This window comes from Sapajus apella, unplaced genomic scaffold (genome assembly GCF_009761245.1).
Source record: "Sapajus apella isolate SASKATOON/1434 unplaced genomic scaffold, GSC_monkey_1.0 scaffold105, whole genome shotgun sequence".
Classification (NCBI taxonomy): domain Eukaryota; kingdom Metazoa; phylum Chordata; class Mammalia; order Primates; family Cebidae; genus Sapajus; species Sapajus apella.
Genome location: NW_022437045.1, coordinates 5853168 through 5868236, shown reverse-complemented (window position 1 = coordinate 5868236; position 15069 = coordinate 5853168). Strand labels below are relative to the sequence as shown.

Sequence of the window (15069 nt, the reverse complement as noted above, 5' to 3'; positions counted from 1 at the left end):
CTCAGGTGATCCACCTGCCTTGGCCTCCCAAAGTGCTAGGATTACAGATGTGAGCCACTGGGCCAGCCTAAGGGTTGTTTTGTTTTGTTTTGTTTTGTTTTGTCTTTTAAGCTTCCAAAGTAAAAGAAAACAAGTTTTACTTTATCTCCTAATCTCTAAGTATTTGGAAAAGTGAGAAAAGGTGATGCTCCAGGTTTTGAACACACAGGCTGTGTCTACATCATGTGGAGCTTGAGGGGCGGGGAGCGCACAGCCAACAGGGACCACTGTAGCTCAGCCCTTCTTGGGATCACAGAGCCTTTGCAGCTTTGGGGGCAGGGAGATTATGGATGTCTTCGAAATGTATATTTGTACATACACATTATAAGACTTGGAGATTGATTTTATAAATTGAGATTCACAGAACATTTATCGAGATAAACTTGGGTTAATAGCATGTAACACCTCAATGTGAAACACTGCAGTAATTCTTGGCCAAAGTAAGATTTTTGTACATGAAATGATTTCAAGTTTTGGTTTCTTACCACATTATTAAAGATGCAACTTTTCATATATTTTCATTTTCACATTTATTTGACTCCACTAATATTCCACAGGGCTTTTTTTATATTTTCTTTTTTTTTTTTGAGATGGAGTTTTGCTCTTGTTGTCCAGGCTAGAGTGCAATGGTGTGATCTCGGCTCACTGCAACCTCCGCCTCCTGGGTTCGAGCGATTCTCCTGCCTCAGCCTCACGAGTAGCTGTGATTACAGGCATGCACCACCACACCCAGATAATTTTGTATTTTTAGTAGAGACGGGGTTTCTCCATGTTGGTCAGACTGGCCTCTAACTCCCGACCTCAGGTGATCCGCCCTCCTCGGACTCCCAAAGTGCTGGGATTACAGGTGTGAGCCACCATGCCCAGCCAGGACTTTTTTTTTTTAACCTCAAAAGGGCTTGTTATGACAAAGCTGTTTAAAATATTAAAAAGCACCTAGTTTGTTATTATTAAAGATGTGTTATAATTTTTTTTACAATGTAGTATTTGAGGATAGTTTGTACTCTTAAAAATAGGGTGAGAGGTGTTCACTCCATATCTTTTCTTCTCTGTTTTACGTTTCACACTTAATATTTAAGGTAACTTTCATTTATCTTAAACATAAAGCAAAGAGCTTACCCAAGTTCTTGGCAGTGATAACTTCGAATTATTTTTCCTTTCTGAAGTTGTAGCATGAAGTAGCTTCTTCCATATCCAGCCTTTATTTTTGCTGCATCTTTGTAAAAGTTTTGTTTTTAGGAGACAGGATCTCTGTCGCCTGGCTGGAGTACAGTAGCACGACCATAGCTCGCTGCAGCCTGGAACTCCTGGGCTCAGGGATCCTCCCGCCTCAGCCTCCCGAGTAGCTGGAACCCTACTGAGTAGCATGTCCAGCCCTGCGTCTTATATGCTCTATATCCATGCAGAGATCCTTCCTTCTGGCATATTCAGAAAATCAAGTGAAAGAAAGCTCGCTCTACATCTTCTTTAAAATTATCTTTTTTTATGCTGAGGGCAGTGGCTCATGCCTGTAATCCCAGCATTTTGGGAGGTCGAGGTAGACGGATCATGAGGTCAGGAGTTCGAGACCAGCTTGGCCAAGATGGTGAAACCCCATCTCTACTAAAAATACAGAAATTAGCCAGGTGTGGTGGCAGGCACCTGTAGTCCCAGCTCCTCAGGAGGCTGAGGCAAGAGAATCGCTTGAACTCAGGAGGTGGAGGCTGCAGTGAGCCAAGACTGTGCCACTGTGCTCCAACCTGGGCAGCAGAGCAAGACTCCGTCTCAAAAAAAAAAAAAAATTTTTTTTTCTTTTCCAATTAATGTTTTTGGCAAATTGACCCTGTCTCACACAAGCATGTGATTGGTGTCTCCATCCAGAAGAAGGGCACAGAAATATTTGGTTTCTGTAGTAATACTCTCTTGAGAAACAAGGCGTCTATGGTGTTGTTTTCACTAATGGTTGATGTCGAAAGACCTGTCAATACTAGACATGTACTACATATGAGTTTGTGGCCTGTTGGAAGATTAGTCTTTTTCCTGCCCTTTGAAGTGTCTACAGGGTGGGAGAAGACCTGTGACTGGCAGGACAGTACAGAGACAGAGCTGCCTGTGAACTCGGGCTCCAGAGGCTTCTGCAGGGGACACAGCAACTACTCCCTTTGACATTTTGGCCATCTTTGTGACCTAGTGGGATGGTGGAGTCATTTCTAGCTGAACCTCAGCACCAGGAGTATGTGAGCACTGTGATTGGACTTTCTGGGCATCTGAGAGACCTGGGTGGATAGCAGTGTTTTTCAAAATGTCGGGATCATTCAATCACACTTGAGTTAAATTATGCATTGTGTGGAAAGGCCACTGCAAAATCAGTTGTTTCTATGGAAGAAGGTTTTGGGGGCATCAAAAAGTGCAACCCCATATCAGTGATCCCGAATCAAAGATCAAGCTTTTTGATTTTCCTCTTTGTAGGCAGTTGGACAAATTTAAGGCAAATGAAAATTCCGTAGGAGTTTCGAAATCATAAATTAAAAGTGCGGTAGGCCAGGTGCAGTGGCTCACGCCTATAATCCCAGCACTTTGAAAGGCTGAGGCGGGCAGATGACGAGGTCAAGAGATTGAGACCATTCTGGCCAACATGATGAGACCTCGTCTCTACTAAAAATACAAAAATTAGGTGGGTGTAGTCACGCCCACCTGTAGGCCCAGCTAGTCAGGAGGCTGAGGCAGGAGAATCGCTTGAACGCAGGAGGCGCAAGTTTCAGTGAGCTGAGATCGCGACATTGCACGCCAGCCTGGCGACAGAGCGAGACTCTGTCTCCAAATAGAAAAAGGTGCATTAACGGAAGGCTGTGATAAAGTGTCATTGTGAATGGATTCCACCGTGCCAGGTGTGCACAGGTGAACACCGGCTGCCGGTCCTGGAGGCCCGCCCCCTCCATTATTTATAGAGGCCTCTTATCAATTGCTTACTCCCTTCACTCCCAGCGGTGGAAGTGGGTTGAGCCTCTGGTCTGAGCCTCTCCTGCCTGCCACCCTCACATCTTTTAGGCTGTTTTATAATGATAATGCATTTAACAGCCTGGTGCTGTGCTCACTAAGTAAGCCACGATCTTTAACTCATTCAGAACCAGCATGCTGAGAGCATGTAAAAATACTTTCTCAGGCTGGGCGTCGTGGCTCACGCCTGTAATCCCAGCACTTTGGGAGGCTGAGGTGAGCGGATCACTGGAGATCAGGAGTTTGAGACCAGCCTGACCAACATAGTGAAACTTCGGCTCTACTAAAAATACAAAAATCAGCTGGGGATAGTGGTGCGCGCATGTGGTCCCAGCTACAGGGGAGGCTGAAGCAGGAGAATCCCTTGAACCCAGGAGGCGGAGGTTGCATTGATTCCAGATCACACCACTGCACTCTAGCCTGGGAGACAGAGCAAGACTCCGTCTCAAAAAAAAGAAAGTGCATCTCAACTTTTTGTATTGGTGATTTTCGGTAACTTTGAAAATCAAGAGCTTTCTGGTTCAGCAGAGCTGAGAGCTGTTCAATACTGCCCTCTTCTGTCCAAAACTCATTCAGGCATTTAGACAATGATTTTACACTCGGAAATGTTTGTGACAAAGTGTGATGGCGAAGATTGGACATTATCTAACCATGGGGACAGAAAAACAAATTGTGCAGCCATCAAGTCCTACTTTTGAAGACTTTATTCAGAAAACAACACAAATAGTGATTATCTCTGGATGTTGTCCTTATGAAAAATTTTCCCTATTCTCTATTTTAAAGTCTTCTACAATTTGATTATATTTGGACTTGGCAAAAAGTAATGAAAAATATGTCGTTCTGTTCTGAAGAAAACAAGCAAAAAACCATTAAAGTTTTTATTATTTTTATAGAAAGCCAAGTGATACTTCATCCTCATAACCAGCCTTCATAGGAAATACTGGTAGTGATTTATAGGTGTGGACACTAGAACAGAGATTTTCATTTTATTTTTATTTTACTGTATTATATTTTATTTTTTTGAAATGGGGACTCACTCTGTCATCCAGGCTGGAGTGCAGTGGCACAATCTCAGCTCACTGCAACCTCCACCTCCCAGGTTCAAGCAATCCTCCTGCCTCAGCCTCCCAAGTAGCTGGGATTACAACCATGCAGCACCACCATCTGGCCAAGTTTTGTATTTTTAGTAGCAATGGGGTTTGACCGTGTTGCCCAAAGCTGGTCTCAAACTCCTGACCCCAAAGTGATCCTCCTGCCTCAGCCTCCTAAAGTGCTGAGATTACGTAAAGCTGTGAGCCACTGTGCCTTGCCTAATTTTATTTTAGATTCAGGGGATATGTATATAGGTTTGTTACATGGATCTATTGCAGAATGGTGAGGTTTGGACTCTAGTGTACCCATCACCCAAGTGGTGAACATTGCACTCAATAGTATTTTTAAACCCTCACTTCCCTTTCATCCTTCATCCCTTTTAGAGACCCCAATGTCTATTATTTCCATCTTTATGTCCCTGTGTACTCATTGTTTAGCCACCATTTATGAGAATATGCAGCATTTTATTTTGTTTCTGAGTTATTTTACTTAGGATAATGGCCTCCAGATCCACCCATGTTGCTGCAAAGGACATGATTTCATTCTTTTTTATGGCTGCCTAGTATTCCATGGTGTATATGGATTACATTTTCTTTATTCAGTCAACCTTGATGGACACTTGGGTAGGTTCCATGAGTTTGCTAGTGTGAATAGTGCTGGAAGAAACATGTAAGTGCAGGCATCTTTTTGATAAATTGATTTTGTTTCTCTTGTATAGATGCCAAATAGTGGGATTGCTGTGTGGAATGGTAGTTCTATTTTTTGTTCCTTGAGAAATCTCCATATTGTTTTCCGTAGCTCTCTTACTAATTTACATTCCCACTGGCAATGCATAAATGTTCCCTTTCCTCCACATCTATGCCAGCTTCTGTTGTTTTTCTGACTTTTTAATAATAGCCATTCTGACTAAGCACAGTGGCTCATGTCTATAATCCCAGCACTTTGGGAGGCTAAGGCAGGTGGATCACCTGAGGTCAGGAGTTCAAGACCAGCCTGACAAGTATGGTGAAACCCTGTCTCTATTAAAAATATAAAAATTAGCCAGGTGTGGTAGCGTGTGCCCGTAGTCCGAGCTACTCGGGAGGCTGAGACGGAATTGCTTGAACCCAGGAGGCAGAGGTTGCAGTGAGCCGAGATGGCACCATTGCACTCCAGCCTGGGCGACAGAGCGAGACTGTCTCTAAATAAATAAATAAGGGCCGGGCGCGGTGGCTCAAGCCTGTAATCCCAGCACTTTGGGAGGCCGAGGCGGGTGGATCACAAGGTCAAGAGATCGAGACCATCCTGGTCAACATGGTGAAACCCCGTCTCTACTAAAACTACAAAAAATTAGCTGGGCATGGTGGTGCGTGCCTGTAATCCCAGCTACTCAGGAGGCTGAGGCAGGAGAATTGCCTGAACCCAGGAGGCGGAGGTTGCGGTGAGCCGAGATCGCGCCATTGCACTCCAGCCCGGGTAACAAGAGTGAAACTCCGTCTCAAAAAAAAAAAAATTAAATAAATAAATAAATAAATAAATAAAAGCCATTCTGACTGGTGCAAGATTGTGGTTTTAATTCTCATCTCCCTGATAATTAGTGACGCTGAGAATTTTTTCATGTTTTTTTGCCGCTGGTGTGCCTTCTTTTGAGAAATGTCTAACAACAGAGATGCTAACAAACTTCCACGGGGGCCTGGTGCTAGCAAGTGGAACAGCGAAAATTTAAACACCAGTCTGTCCCCAGTACTTCTGCTCTTTAATTTTCTTCCCCTCTGCCTGAATTCGTTTTCTCTTTGGTGGGGGAAAGTTAAGTCGTTTTCCTGTTGTTTAATACATAGATAAAATTTATGTCATGGTATGTAACATGAAGTGAATATCTGATGTCCTGCTCTAAAATCAGATCAGGTAAGTAATCACTCCCCATTTTGTTGTTTCTATAATTTTTAATAGTGATCTGCAATTCCGAGTGCATTCTTCCAAGTGATTTTTTTTTTAATGGTAACTTCAGGCTGGAATTATGCGGTGGCTCATGCCTGTAATCCCAGCACTTTGGGAGGCTGAAGCGGATTGCTTGGAACTCAGGAGTTCGAGACCAGCCTGGCCAAGATGGGAAAACCCTGTCTCTACTAAAAATACAAAAATTAGCCAGGCGTTGGTAGCTCACGCCCATCCGTAGTCCTAGCTACTCAGGAGGCTGAGGCTGGAAAATCACTTGAGCCCGGAAGTGGAGGCTGCAGTGAGCCAAGATCACGCCATGATACTCCTACCTGGGCAATAGAGAGACACCTTGTCTAAAAAAAAAAAAAAAAAAGAAAGAAAGAAAAGAAAAAGAAAAAATTAGGGAAGCATTTGAAAGTAAATTATATACATCATCATCCTTTACCCCTAAATATTTCAGTGTGTATTTTCCAAGATTAGGGATATTCCCTCTCATAACCATAGTATAGTTATTGATGGTTGTCAATATCATACATTTACATTATTACAGAACTTTCCTATAATCTGCTTCTAATTTTGTCAGTTAATCTAATTATGTCCACTTTAAAGCGTTCCTCTTTGCATTATAAGATCCACCCGAGGGTCAGAGATCACATGTTATCATGTCTATGTAGCTTCTTTTAATCTGGAACATGTCTACAGCTTTTGTCTCTTAGACTCTGATATGTTCAAAGCATAGGTTCTGCTCTCTCCATTTCTACCTATTCCTTATTTGATGTTTGTTTTGGCTAAGTCAATTTAGGTTGCTTTTTTTTTTTCTCCTGAGACAGAGTCTCGCTCTGTTGCCCGGGCTGGAGTGCAGTGGTGCAATCTCGGCTCACTGCAACCTCCACTTCCCAGGTTCAGGCGATTCTCCTGTTTCAGCCTCTCCAGTAGCTGGGATTACAGGTGCCCACCACCACACCTGGCTAATTTTTGTATTTTTAGTAGAAATTGGGTTTCACCATGTTGGCCGGGCTGGTCTCGAACTCTTGACTTTAGGTGATCCGCATACCTTGACCTCCCAAAGTGCTGGGATTGCAGGCATGAGCCACTGCGCCTGGCCATAGGTTACTCATTCTTAGCCAGAATACTGCAGAGGTGGTGTTGTGTCCGTCTCAGGGTATTGCACACAGTGTCCGTCGGTCCCTTGTAGGCTGATGTTAAGGTGTTGTCCGATTTCTTCACTGTAGAATTAGGCTTTTCTCCCTTCCTTTCAACAATAAGCATGTCAATATTCTGCCTCTCTCCTCCATTTAGCACTTTGGCACCCATTGATTCTTGCTTTATCCAGCCTTCACTTTGATGGTTGTAAAATGACATCAGGTGATCTTTTGAATCACTATCCATGAGTGGGTGGGTAGGATGTATGCACTCTTTACTTTTCAAAAAGATGCATGACTGTCACTATGAATAAACTCTGCCTTTCACACTGAAATAGATTCAAATGTCTGTCCACATTAGAGAGAAAGCAGTTTTCAACTTAAGTGTGGGAGTTGACATATTGAAGTACTTGTTCTTAACATAAGTGGCACTTATGAACTATAAAAAGTTATAATTTCTAGAAAATAAGAATGTTTAAGCATTAAAAGTGTATGAAATTGACTTCTTTCAAAAAGACAGACTGTGTATGTTGCTCCTTTAGTGACTTTGCTCTAAGGACTCCCCAGCCAGCCTTTGGCCCTCCTGGGATACCACACACCTCCATGACGTTGGTCAAGTCATATGACTGTTTTTAGAAATAGACTTTTTTTGAGATGGAGTCTCGCTTTGTCACATAGGCTGGAGTGCAGTGGTGCAATCTTGGCTCACTGCAACCTCCATCTCCGGGGTTCAAGCGATTCTCCTGCCTCAGCCTCCCAGGTAGCTGGGATTACAGGCATGTGCCACCATGCCCAGCTAATTTTTTGTATTTTAGTAGTGATGGGGTTTCATTCACCATGTTAGCCAGGATGGTCTCGATCTCCTGACCTTGTGATCCGCCTGTCTTGGCCTCCCAAAGTGCTGGGATTACAGGCGTGAGCCACCGCGCCCGGACAAAAATATATTATTTTTAAGAGCAGTTTCAGGTTCACGGCAAAACTGAGTGGAGAGTTGGGAGAATTCCCCTATGTCCCTTACCCCCACACCTGCATGGCCTCCCTCCACCCTTATCAACATACCCCACCAGAATGGGTCATTTGTTACAGTCAATGAACCTACATTGACACATGGTTATCACCCAAAGTTCACAGATTACAATGGGGCTCACTCTTGGTGGTGTACATCCTGTGGGTTTGAGCCAATACATAGTGATGTGTACCCACCATTACAGCGTCATACAGAACGGCTTCACTGCCATAAAAATCATCTGTGCTTCACATATTCAGCCCTTCCTCCCCCCAACCCCTGGCAGCCACCACTCTTTTTACTGTCTCCATAATTTTGTCTTTTTCAGAATGTCATAGAGTTGGAATCATACATTGTGTATCCTCCTCAGAATCTTTCACTTAGTTATATACATTTAAGTTCCCTCCATGTCTTTGCATGGCCTGATAACTCATTTCTTTTTAGTGCTGAATAATATTCCATTGTCTGACGTACCACACTTTATCCACTCACCTACTGAAGGACATCTGATTGCTTCCAAGTTTTGGCAATTATGCATAAAGCTGCTATAAACATCTGTGTGCAGATGTTTTGTGTGGATATAAATTTTCAACTGATTTGGGTGAATACCAAGGACCATGATTGTCAGATATGGTAAGAGTATGCTTAGTATTAAAAGAAACCGCAGACTGTCCTCCCAAGTGGCTGTACCATTTGCATTCTCACAGATGACTATTTTTGAAGTCCCAGTTGGAGGGACCAGGTGAGCTCCATCTTCTAGCCCTTAAGGCTCTATGACTGTAAGTGATGGCTTTGTAATGGGAACTTGAGCGATACCCTCGTTCTTGTACTAATACTCAAGAACCTAAAGCTCTTTACAACCAAGGCAAACCCACAGGCAGGTTCTGCCACACCTTGGCCATGGCCTGACAGAGCTTCTTTGTGTTTTTGCTTGATTTCATCCTTCCGTGACATTGACATTTCAGGCCAGGCTGGTTATGTTACAGAACATCCTTCGTTGTGGATTTGTCTGATTGTTTCCTTGTGATTAGATGCCGTTACACATTTTGATCAGTAGTGCTACAAAGATGAATTCTTGTCCTGAGTGCTTCACATCAAGAAGCACGATGACATCTGTTCCATCATCGAGGATAAGTCTGATCACTTGGTTAGGGTGGCGCCTGCCAGATTTCTCAATTGTTGAGGTCCCTTTTGTTTGTTTGTGGTTTTTTGTTTTTTGGGTTTCTTTTTTGAGACAGCCTTGCCCTGTCTCCCAGGCTGGAGTGCTGTGGTAAGATCTTGGCTCACTGCAACCTTCACCTCCCAGGTTCAAGCGATGCTCCTGCCTCAGCCTCTCGAGTAGCTGGGATTACAGACATGAGCCACCCCACGCGGCTTTTTTTTTTTTTTTTTTTTAGTAGAGATGGGGTTTCACCATGTTGGCCAGGCTGATCTCGAACTCCTCACCTGTCCTCCTGGGCCTCCCAAAGTGCTGGGATTACAGTCGTGAGCCACCGCGCCGGGCCTCCAGGCCCCTTTTTTGAAATTGTCAGGGATGTTCAGCGGCAGCTTGGCAGTGAGTTGGCAGGATGGTTTTCGGCCTCAGCGGGCTTGGGTTTGAAGAGACCCCACTGGGGCGGATTTTTCTGGAGGCCGACGGTGGGCGCCGGGCGCGGGGAGGCTGCGTCCTTTGTGACGTTCCCGGCCGGCGCCCGGGCCCAGGCTCCCGCGAGCGATGGCAGCCCGGAGGGGCGCGCTGGGCCTCGCGGGACGCTGTCGGGCTGCCGCTGCTGGTGGGCACTGCGCGCCATGCCCTGGTGGGGTAACCTCTGCTGTGAGTAGCGCGCGCCCCTCGGCGGCCGTTTGCCCCGGGGCGATGGCGGACACCGAATCCCCGGGGTCAAGGATCCCTTAGGACCGCCCGAGATGGGTGTGTGGGTTTTCCAGCCTCCTCCCTTCCCGTCCCAGGTTTGGGAAAGCCTCGCTGGCCACAGCGCGCAGGGACAGGTGGGGAAGGGCCAGCGCCCGTGGCATCCGGGCCCAGGCTGCGGAGCTGCCCGCTTCCCTTGATCTTGCCCCAGGCCCCCAGGCCCCCAGGCCCCCAGGCCCCCAGGCCCCCAGGCTGCGAGCCGGGAAAGGCAAGGCCTCGTTCTGAGTCCCGAGACACAGGTGCCAAAACGCTCTGCGCTGGCAGCCTGCCTCCTACAGGGAGATAAGAGGGAAACACTTTAATACAGCCGCAGTCCCAGGGATGCCTCAGGGCGGGCCCCACTTCCCGCCACCAGAGGACACTGCCCAGAAGACTCTGTCTTGGGCGGTTGGAATGGACATGGCTGTGGCCGCAGTCTCCGGGGAAAGTGGGCGGCAGGGCAGGTCTAGGATGACCCAGGCCTCAAAAAGTCACCAGGATTTAGTAAAGTTGCCCTCACTGGGGGGCCCGAGGGCCAGCAAAGTGTTGGAGGCAGAACAGAATGCAACAGGCCTCAACACTTGAGCTGCCGCATGGGGAGAGGAGCCCAGTGATGAGACAGGGACTGAGGAGTAGGGTCTAGGCTTCTATGCGGACTCCAAGCCCAGTGGGTGGCCACAGGGTCTTGTGGGTGTAGGGGTCCGGCTCTAATCTCAACAGTGCAGGGGCAGGTATAGGCACCTGCCAGGCTAGGTAGGTCAGAATATTCTCTAGGCCCTGGAGCCATTAGGAGTCGACAGCTTGGTGCTGTGATAGCATCAGTATTTTAGGAAGCAGGCCTCCTAGGATGGAGTGTGTAGAGGGCCCCAGCACAGAGGGTACTTGGAGGCCGAAATCAGGTGAAGCACAAAGCACAGAGGTGCCAGAAGATTGTTCTGACAATTGTAGCTCTTAGGATTACTTAGGTCAAAAGAGACTATAGACTAGTTGACCAGTTATGACTTAAAGTTTTTCTATATGCATTTTATTATGTGTTCAACTCATACCTCACTCTGTTTAAAGAGAATATCTGATTATTCCTAAGCTATACTGAACTATCAATAGCTTTTCAGTAACAACTACCTTAGATACCAATGGCAGTTGCCCAGGCTGGAGTGCAGTGGTGCAATCTTGGCTCACTGCAACCTCCACCTCCCAGGTTCAAGTGATTGTCGTGCCTCAACCTCCTGAGTAGCGGAGACTACAGGCATGCACCACCACGCCTGGCTACATTTTGTATTTTTAGTGGAGACAGGGTTTCACCATGTTGGCCAGGCTGGTCTCGAATTCCTGACCTCAAGTGAACTGCCTGCCTTGGCCCCCCAAAGTGCTGGGATTACAGGCGTGAGCCACCGCACCCAGCACCATAGCTGTTTCGTTCTGCCGGCTGGCAGCTTGTTCACTAACCTTTATCTCCCTAGTTTTGACTATAAACATTCCACCCCTTCCAGAATGAAACAGAAACAAAAAGAAGTGTTTCAAATGGAAATATGGATTTGAGTGTGGAGGGAAATAGTGTGTGTGACACCAGCTTTCTCCTCCTATATCAGTAACATATCTCTGCATTTTCTGATTCCAGGGAGGTTGATGAATGTTTGTTTTTAATCACATGCTTGCTGGCAGGATATGTAATTTTTGTTTGTATTCCATATTAGTGAAATCATACTAGAATAGGGTTTGTTATTGGAATTTTTCTTTTTTTTCTCTAGTATATTTCTAATGATTTTAGCCAACTTTTTCAAAAGGAAAGTCACATCTCTTACATTGCATTAGAGATGCTTGCAAAAAGTTCTTTTGTGATGGCTGGGTGGGTGGTTCACGCCTATAATCCTAGCACTTTGGGAGGTCGAGTCGGGCAGATCACTTGAGGTCAGGAGTTCAAAATCAGTTTGGCCATCATGGTGAAACCCTGTCTCTACTAAAAATACACAGCAATTAGCTGGGCATGGTGGCACGTGCCTGTAATCCCAGCTACTCAGGAGGCTGAGGCAGGAGAATTGCTTAAACCCAGGAGGCAAAGGTTGCAGTGAGCCAAGATCATGCCCTTGCACTCCAGCCTGGGCAACAAGAGCAAAACTCCGTCTCAAAACAAAAAAAAAAAAGGAAGAAGAAGAAGAAGAAAAGAAAATTAGAGGCCAGGTGTGGTAGCTCACACCTGTAATCCCAGCACTTTGGGAGGCCGAGGCAGGCAGATCACCTGAGGTCATGAGTTCGAGACCAGCCTGGCCAATGTAGCGAAACCCTGTCTCTACTAAAAATACAAAAATTAGCCAGGCATGGTGGCACATGCCAGTAGTCTCAACTACTCAGGAGGCTGAACAGGAGATTTGCTTGAACCTAGGAGACAGAGGTTGCAGTGAGCTGAGATCACGCCATTGCATTCCAGCCTGGGCAACAAGAGCAAAACTCCATCTCAAAAAAAAAAAAAAAAAAAAGGAAAAGACAAAGAAAATTAGAGGCTGAGTGCTGTGTGGTTCATGCCTGTAATCCCAGCACTTTGGGAGGCCGAAGCAGGAAGATCGCCTGAGGTCAGGAGTTTGAGACCACAAAACCCCATCTCTACTAAAAATACAAATATTAGCCAGGTGTGGTGGCACCTGCCAGTAGTCCCAGCTACTCAGGAGGCTGAAGCAGGAGAATCTCTTGAACCCGGGAGACAAAGGTTGCAGTGAGCCCAGGTCATGTCACTACACTCCAGCCTGGGCGACAGAGTGAGACTCTGTCTTAAAAAAAAAAAAAAAGAAAAGAAAATTAAAAAATTCAGACAAGCAAAACTAAAATAAATGACATTCACATCCCCCAGAGATCACATATGTGAAGGGTGTGTGTGGGGGTGGGGCAGGGGGTTATGTGAGAGAGAGAGAGAAAGGAGAGACGGTTGTTTTTAAGCCAGAATGAGGTCATTGTATATACTGTTTGGTGACCTGCTTTCTGCAGTCAAATCTCTACCCTTTTATTTCAGTTAAAATTCATCTCATCCAATCCCAAATCTCATTCAGTTTTTCCCAGGAAAACCCAAAAATGTCCTTTGGCTGATCCAATTCAGGATCATGCCAGGCACCTCTGGTTGTGTTCCTTAAATCTCTTAATTTAACACAGTACTTTCCCCTCCACCTCCCCCCATTAAATCACATTGACTTGACTTTTCCCCTGAATGATTTTAAAATTACAAACCCGGAAAAACATAGTAAACACTTATGTACGCTTGACCTAATTCACCATTTATGGAGAGCCACGTCGTCCGCCCACCCCACCACCCCCCACCAAGCTGTTTGAAAGTTACTTACAGACAATCCTTTTTGTGCTTCTGCTTGATTTTCATTTTTCCGTGACACTGACATTTCAGGCCAGGCTAGTTGTTTTGCAGAACGTCCTTCATTGTGGATTTGTCTGGTTGTGTCCTCATGATGAGATGAGATGCCGTTAAATATTTTAGTCAGGAGTGCTATGTAGATGAATTCTTGTCCTTCTGAGTGCCTCACATCAGGAAGCGAAATGCAATCTGTCCCATTATTGAGGATATTAAATTTGATCACTTGGTTAAGGTGGTGCCTACCAGATATCTCCATTGTCAAGGTCGTTTTTGTGAAATTAAGTAATGTGTGTGTTGGTACTCTGAATGTATGTTTCCTGACAGCCTTTTACCCGATGGCTTTAGCAGCCTGTGATCCTTGACTAAATGAGTTTTTTGTGTTTTTTTGAGATGGAGTCTTGCTCTGTCACTATCTCAGCTCACTGCAACCTCCACCTCTTGGGTTCAAATGATTCTTCTGCCTCAGCCTCCCAAGTAGCTGGGACTACAGGTGTGTGCCACCATGCCCGGCTATTTTTTTTGCATTTTTAGTAGAGACGAGGTTTCACCATGTTGGCTAGGATTGTCTCGATCTCTTGACCTCGTGATCCGCCTGCCTCGGCCTCCCAAAGTGCTGGGATTACAGGCGTGAGCCACTGCCCCCTGTAATCCCAGCACTTAGCACCAGCCTGAATAAATGAGTTATTAAATGGTGCTTGTAAATTGTGATTTTCTAAATCTAAAATTCTAAAGATAATGACTTTGAGGATCAAAGTAGAAATTATATCTATATTTATTGACTTTTTTTCCTTAAGTGCTCCCGGCTCCCTGTTTCCATTTTTTAGTATCACTCTCGATTCATGGATTCTTTTTTTATTCAACGTGCTGTAACTCACCAATGTCATTATTCTTTCTTTTTCATGTCAGGTGAGTGATGTGCACAATCGTGGTAACAAGGTGTGAGGGTGGCACAGTCTCACACATGCTCGTGAACACCCAGTCACTCGTGAACTACAAAGAACCCATTATTCTTTTTTATGCGTCAAAGTTTGGGCATTGGGAGCCCCTTCAAGCCAGCTCTTGTGTCCTTTTGACATACCTCTATCAGCTCTTGAGCATCTTCTTTCAGTCACAAGAAAATATTTTTCATACACCCTATGACCCAGCCTGGAATTTCTCCAAAGAGCTCTGGTCCCTTCTGGGGACCTGTCGAGTCTTAGTTACCACATAGAATGTCCCCTCTTTCGGATTTGTGTAGATACTTGTTTGTTCTTTAGCTTGTTTCTCACACCCTGTATTTCCTGTTAAGTGGGAAGTTGTATCTAAAACTTGATGGATTCTTGTTTAAAATATGGGTGTGATGTGGGATTCCATCTTACACTGCAACAGAAGATAAACTGTCTGGTTGACTCATTCTTAGGGGTGCCATGGCTACTTATGTGGAACTAATTTTTTGATAGTTAAGTTTGTCAACTTTCCCTTTAATAGGCAACAGTAAGAGCAGATGATTCTCTTTGAACCTAAATTTTTAAAGGTCATTGGAAGGAAGTAGACATTAATCTATTAAGATTTACAAATCTCTACCCGGGCCTGGTGGCACATACCTGTAGTCCCAGCTACTTGGGAGGCTGAGGCAGGAGAATCACTTGAACCCTGGAGGCGGAGGTTGCGGTGAGCC

The 15069-nt window shown here is 45.3% G+C and overlaps 1 protein-coding gene and 1 non-coding gene across 3 annotated transcripts in view; one reads left to right on the top strand and one right to left on the bottom strand.

The window, feature by feature from the left end:
- Window positions 1-15069, top strand: part of AKAP12 (A-kinase anchoring protein 12) — a 115147-nt gene that overhangs the window by 92173 nt on the left and 7905 nt on the right. The window lies entirely within an intron of this gene.
- LOC116536953 lies at window positions 14313-14412 on the bottom strand. Its single transcript, XR_004262900.1, has one exon. It is a non-coding gene; the product is annotated as a small nucleolar RNA U13 (small nucleolar RNA).